Below are 6,000 nucleotides of genomic sequence, written 5' to 3'. Positions count from 1 at the left end.
TTCAGCTGTGACCCCAAAGCTAGTCCTGAGACATCAGGCACGGCAGATGCCGGTTGTGCTTAGGCCTTCCCCTGTCCTACAGTGGATCTACTGCCTTCAGCCGAGATGGGGGGCTCTGGCAGAGCAGGGAGAGGGAGGGTCTTTCAAGGACTTCTCTTTGGCCGTTTCCTAATGACTTTGACTTGGGAAACTTTGCAATAGTGCAGAACAAGCAACCTGCCCCCTCACCCACCCGGCTTCTTGTTTTGCTTTGTGTTTATTCTGTCCTGCCCTCAGCTGCAAACAATAATGTAAAAAATGGCATATTGTCTTGCATTCCTGGGACATTATTGTCTAGGTTTGGCTTTCCATGCAATGAATGGTGCTCACTGAATAAGATGGAAGTGTCCACCTGCACCCCAAGTAAAGCCTCTCTGGAATGTTTTGGACAAGCCTGAACAACATGGCATGCCTAAATGGATGCAAGGGGGAGGAGGAGACATAAGAAGAGCCAAAGTGGATGAATCCAAAGGCCGATCCTATCAGCAGGCTGTTTTCACAGTGGTTGACCAGTTGCCTATGGGGAGCCCACAAGCAGGCCCGAGTACGTTGTCGCTACCTCTGCTGCCCAGCAACTGATATTCAGAGGCAAATGTTCTCCAATAGTGGAGGGAGAGCATAACCATTGTGGCAAATAACTATTGGTCTTCCTTGAATTTATCTAATCATTTTATAACCACCCAAGTTGGAAGCCATTGCTACCTCTTGTGGGGAACAATTCTCATTCTAGAGTGAATACACCAGGAGAGCAGGAGACCTGACTTCCTTTTTTAAAATGCAAACACAATTTGGGTTGGTCTTTCACAATCCAATCCACTTCCTGTGTAGCTTGGAAGAATTTGGTAACATGCCCCTCAGCACATTTCTTTGTTTTTCAAACCAGGAGGTAAGATATTGGATTTTGTGTAAGTTTGATCATTTGCATGCTTATGGAGTTCAATAGGATTTACTCCTCTGCAATCCTGCTTAGCATGTAGGGTTGCCAGGTCGGAACCATCCAAAAACCTGAGAAAATGGGGCGGGCCCTAGTGATGTCACGGGGAGGGCCCTAGTGACATCATTAAACATGATACATTGTATCAACCACAGTTGCTTGGAGCATACCATTCAAAAAAAATTCTCTGGAGATTAAAATAGAAATCTTACCTAAAATAGGGTGTTCCTAGGTCCATCTGAAGTGACAAGGTCATTCTTTCTCACAAGCTTAGGGTAATGCAAAATGGAAATGGACTGCCTTCAAGTTGATCCCAGATAGGGTCTTCATGGTAAGCAGTATTCAGACAGAGGTGGTTTACTATTGCCTTCCTCTGAGTCTGAGAGGCAGTGACTGGCCCAAGGTCACCCAGGGAGCTTCATGGCTGTGTGGAGATTTGAATCCTGGTCTCCCAGGTCGTAGTACAACACCTTAACCACTACACCACACTCGGGGTTACCCACAAGTCCTCTCATATGTAAGTGATATAGCTTTGGACACATCAGCACAAGACTGGGCTCCTACTGGGAGAAAGGGCAGGACATTAATCAAATAAAGAGATAAATAACTAAATTAGTACAATAGAGCAGTGGTCTCTAAGCTTTTTTCCCCAGACTACCTGAAAATTGATTAGGGTCTTGGTGGACCACTTAATGATTCTTCTGCCTGTTGTTGCAATTATAATGTGCTGTGCTGGACGCAGCATGATTTTTAATTGTATTTTTATGACTTCCTTTATTTCTAATATTGTATTTTATGGATTTCAAGAAATCAGAAGAAGGCTAGGACTGGGGAGGGCCGCTATGAGAGAAATAGAAAAGGTCCTCAGATGCAAAGATGTATCACTGAACACCAAAGTCAGGATCATTCAGACCATGGTATTCCCCATCTCTATGCATGGATGTGAAAGTTGGACAGTGAAAAAGGCGGATAAGAGAAAAATCAACTCATTTGAAATGTGGTGCTGGAGGAGAGCTTTGCGCATACCATGGACTGCAAAAAAGACCAATAATTGGGTGTTAGAACAAATTAAACTAGAACTGTCACTAGAAGCTAAAATGATGAAACTGAGGCTATCATGCTTTGGACACATCATGAGAAGACCTGATGCACTAGAAAAGACAATAATGCTGGGGAAAACAGCAGGGAGTAGAAAAAGAGGAAGGCCAAACAAGAGGTGGATTGATTCCATCAAGGAAGCCACAGACCTGAACTTACAAGATCTGAACAGGGTGACTCATGACAGATGCTTTTGGAGGTCACTGATTCATAGGGTCACCATAAGTCGTAATCGACTTGAAGGCACATAACACCATCATCATCTTTGGCTTTCCCCTTTCCTTCTGTTTTAAAAAGGTGCTGCTGGCTTTTGTTTTGCAAGTCTGTGTTTCACTTTTTAGAAAAAGTTACTGCGTGTTGATTCTCTCCTTATTTCTGAATCTGTTTGAACTTCTTGTAGGGTATTTACATTCTGTTTGTACATGGAAACGATTTTGTCCGATAGTTTAGACCACTGGGAACATGTTTAAAACTGACTGCTGTGTCATGTTTGTACAAGTGTGATTTGTACCTCCAGACTGGTCAAAACACGTGGAATATTCTGACCTTTATATGTCAGAAGGCTGATTAAACTGGGGGTGGGCAACAAGGCTTACTGAAACAGGACAATTCAAATTATGTGGCAATTACTTTTAAGGTGTGTGTCAATTTATTTAAAGCTTTCATTTAATAGTCCCATAATTTTAGGATTATCAAGAAATTCCTCAGAATATTAAGATAGACCAGCTTTTTTGGCAAGAGTAGTATTTTTAACAAAAGCTTTGTCTTGCACCATATAATGAAGAATATTTGAAAGGCTTTGTGCTGATTGTTAAAGACATGCAAGACCAGGAAACATCACTTTGCATTCATTCAGAAACAGCATTCTACCAGAAGCTATTCAGAAAGCTGATACAAAAAGTGCGGCTCAACTTTGTGTTTGGAGCTGTTTGCAGGTTTTCACATGGCATTGTAAAGTGGCTGTCTACACCTTGAGTGTTTTGGCTCTTGAGATTAAGTGATGCAGCAGGCTAGCTCCAGTTTCCTCTAATCTCTCTCTCTCTTTTTTCTCTCTCTCCAGCTTCTCTCTTTCTCTCTCTCTCTCTCTCCAGCCTCTCTCTCTCTCTCCCTCTCACTCTCTCTCTCTCTCCAGCCTCTCTCTTTCTCTCTCTCTCTCCAGTCTCTCTCTTTCTCTTTCTCTCTCCAGCCTCTCTCTTTCTCTCTCTCTCCAGCCTCTGTCTCTTTCTCTCTCTCTCCAGCCTCTCTCTCTTTCTCTGTCTCTCTCCAGCCTCTCTCTTTCTCTCTCTCAACAGCCTCTCTCTCTCCAGCCTGCCACCCACAGCAGCAGTGGATGCCGGACGGGGCCAGCTCCTTCTTAGCCCCAAGGATGGACGGCCGCTTCACCCCTCCTGCTGTGGTTGTTGCTTGGCAGCAACAGCCACAATGGGCCCCCTCCAGCCAGAGATGCTGCGGCCACCACCGCCACTGCCGAGCTCCATCGTGGACACTCCCACCCAGCAGTGCCCACAGCAGGAGGGGTGAAGCAGCCGGCCGTACTTTCCGGAGCAGGGGAACTGGCTCCAGGGCCAGGGCTAAGAAGGAGCCAGCCCAGCCTGGCCTCCACTGCTACTGCCTCTTCATGCCTCCTGCTCAGGCTGCCAGGCCACGTGGGCCCCATCTCAGCAGTGGTTGCTAGGAGATGGCATCCAAGTGGCCTGCCAGCCTCAGCAGGAGTGGAGGCCGGCCAGGGCCGGCTCCTTCTTAGGCCCGGAGCTGGTTCCCCTGCTCCGGAAAGGACGGCTGGCTGCTTCACCCCTCATGCTGTGGGCGCCGCTGGGCAGCAATCACCAAGATGGGCCCCCCAGCCAGAGACTGCTGACCCCAATTGCGGCCGCTCCCGCCCAGCGGCGCCCATAGCATGAGGGGTGAAGCAGCTGGCCATCCTTTCCAGAGCAGGCTCTGGGCCTAAGAAGGAGCTGGCCCAGCCTCGCTGCCACCGCCTCTTCACGGCTCCTGCTGAGGCTGCCAGGCTGCTCAGATGCCGTCTTCTAGTAATCGCTCCCGCAGGGGCTACTACTGGGGGGGTCCCTGAAGGGGCAGCGGCTGGACGAAGGCGTCCACCTCGTCGCAGACGCAGGCCAGGTGGCTGTGGACTCCACGTCCAGCACCCTCACCTGGGTATAGCACAGAAATAACTATGGCGGTCCTCCTGTCTCTGCAGTGCAGTCCCTGCCTCACTGAGAAAGGGCGGGAAGGCAGCCAGCCACAGCCCAACGTATGTGTGTGTCAATCACACATGCGTAGCTGAGGGGGCCAATTAAAAGCCGGAGAAACTATTGCTGGAGGCCGGAAAAGGCCCCCTGTTGCCGGAGTCTCCGGCAGAAAACCGGAGATCTGGTAACCCTATTAGCATGGGTGAAACTGACCATGCGGCAGGAGGAGGAGAAGGAGGGAGGGCTGGAGTTGGGAGGGGAGGAAGAAGGGAGGAGGGGAGTTGAGGGGAGAGGGGAGGGGAAGGAGAAAGAGGGAAGGAGAGGGGAGGGGAAGGCAGGTCTGATCATTTGCCTGCTTATTGACTTCAATGGGATTTATTCCCATGTAATCATGCTTAGGATAGGTGAAACTGACTGTGGGGGAGGAAGAGTCCACTTTAGACAGTCATGGCTTCTCCCAAAGAATCCTGGGAATTGTAGTTTGTGAAGGATGCTAAGAGTTGTTAGAGACACACTATTCCCCTCGCAAAGCTACAATCCCCAGAAGAGGGCCTGACTGTTAAACCACTCTGGCCACTGGAGCTCTGTCAGGGGAATCAGAGTCTCCTAACAACTCTCAGCACCCTTCACAAACTACACTTCCCAGGTTATGTCTCCACCATGGCCCATTCTCCAGTAGCTACCATGGAAGATGTTACTCTCATTCATGATCAGGCCCCAGATTCTGAAAAAGACAAACGGAGACAGGCAGGGTGTCTCTTGCACCCAGACCATTTGTGGCACTACCCAGACACCCATGGTCTGCGTTTGGTGTTTGGTGGCACCCATGGTCCTTCTTCCCTTTCTTGCTGGGGTATACCACACAGTGGCCCATTCTAGCAAAGGGCAGATGACACAAGCAGTACAGCAAGATTGGCATGCTCCAAATTTTCCAACTGTAGCCCAGCAATATTGGTACACCCAGAGCTTGGAAAAGTTACTTTTTGGAACTACAACTCCCATCAGCCCAATCCAGTGGCAATGCTGGCTGGGGCTGATGGGAGCTGTAGTTCAAAAAAGTAACTTTTCCAAGCTCTGGCCACACCTGCCCTTTGCCAAGCCCACAATGCGGGTAAAGCTGTAAGGACAAGAGGACAGCCCATCCCCCACCATGGGGACCTTTTGTAAATGTTCAGGTTTATGTTATTAAATGCAAAAATGTTGTTCTTATGAATTTGTTCTTGTCATTGTGTGTATGTATTCTAGAAGGTTTGAGGCCTATCCTCGCACAAAGGCCAACACTGTCAGCTCTGCACCGAGACAGCAGTGCAGCCGTGGGCTGGAAATTCCTGGGTATTTACCAGGGCGGGAAAGTCCTTAGCTGGCAGCCTGGTCGTAAATCTGCCAGGCTAACAAGGATGAAGTGTGATAAGGGTGTTAAGGTTAAATTGAAATACACAGTGCTTGTGTACTATAGTTCACTTGTCCTATCTAAACCAGCTTGGGCCTTATGGGAAATAGAACCAAAGTGACCTTTATTTGGCTTTTGATATAAGATGTCGGTTTATTTCCTGGTGACCTGACCCTTACCTACATTCCAGTGGCTCGCATAATAAAAGCCGGTTTAAGCTGGAAACTTCCCTACTATGCATTTCTGTATCACATTTATGCTTATGGCCTTGTCTATTGCTACTGATGTGCCTTGCATAGAAATGTCAAACGCTATTCCAATGCCCCTCATATCCTTGACTTGTACTA

The sequence above is a fragment of the Rhineura floridana genome, chromosome 3, assembly GCF_030035675.1.
Source record: "Rhineura floridana isolate rRhiFlo1 chromosome 3, rRhiFlo1.hap2, whole genome shotgun sequence".
NCBI lineage: Eukaryota > Metazoa > Chordata > Lepidosauria > Squamata > Rhineuridae > Rhineura > Rhineura floridana.
This window is presented reverse-complemented; position numbering follows the sequence as displayed.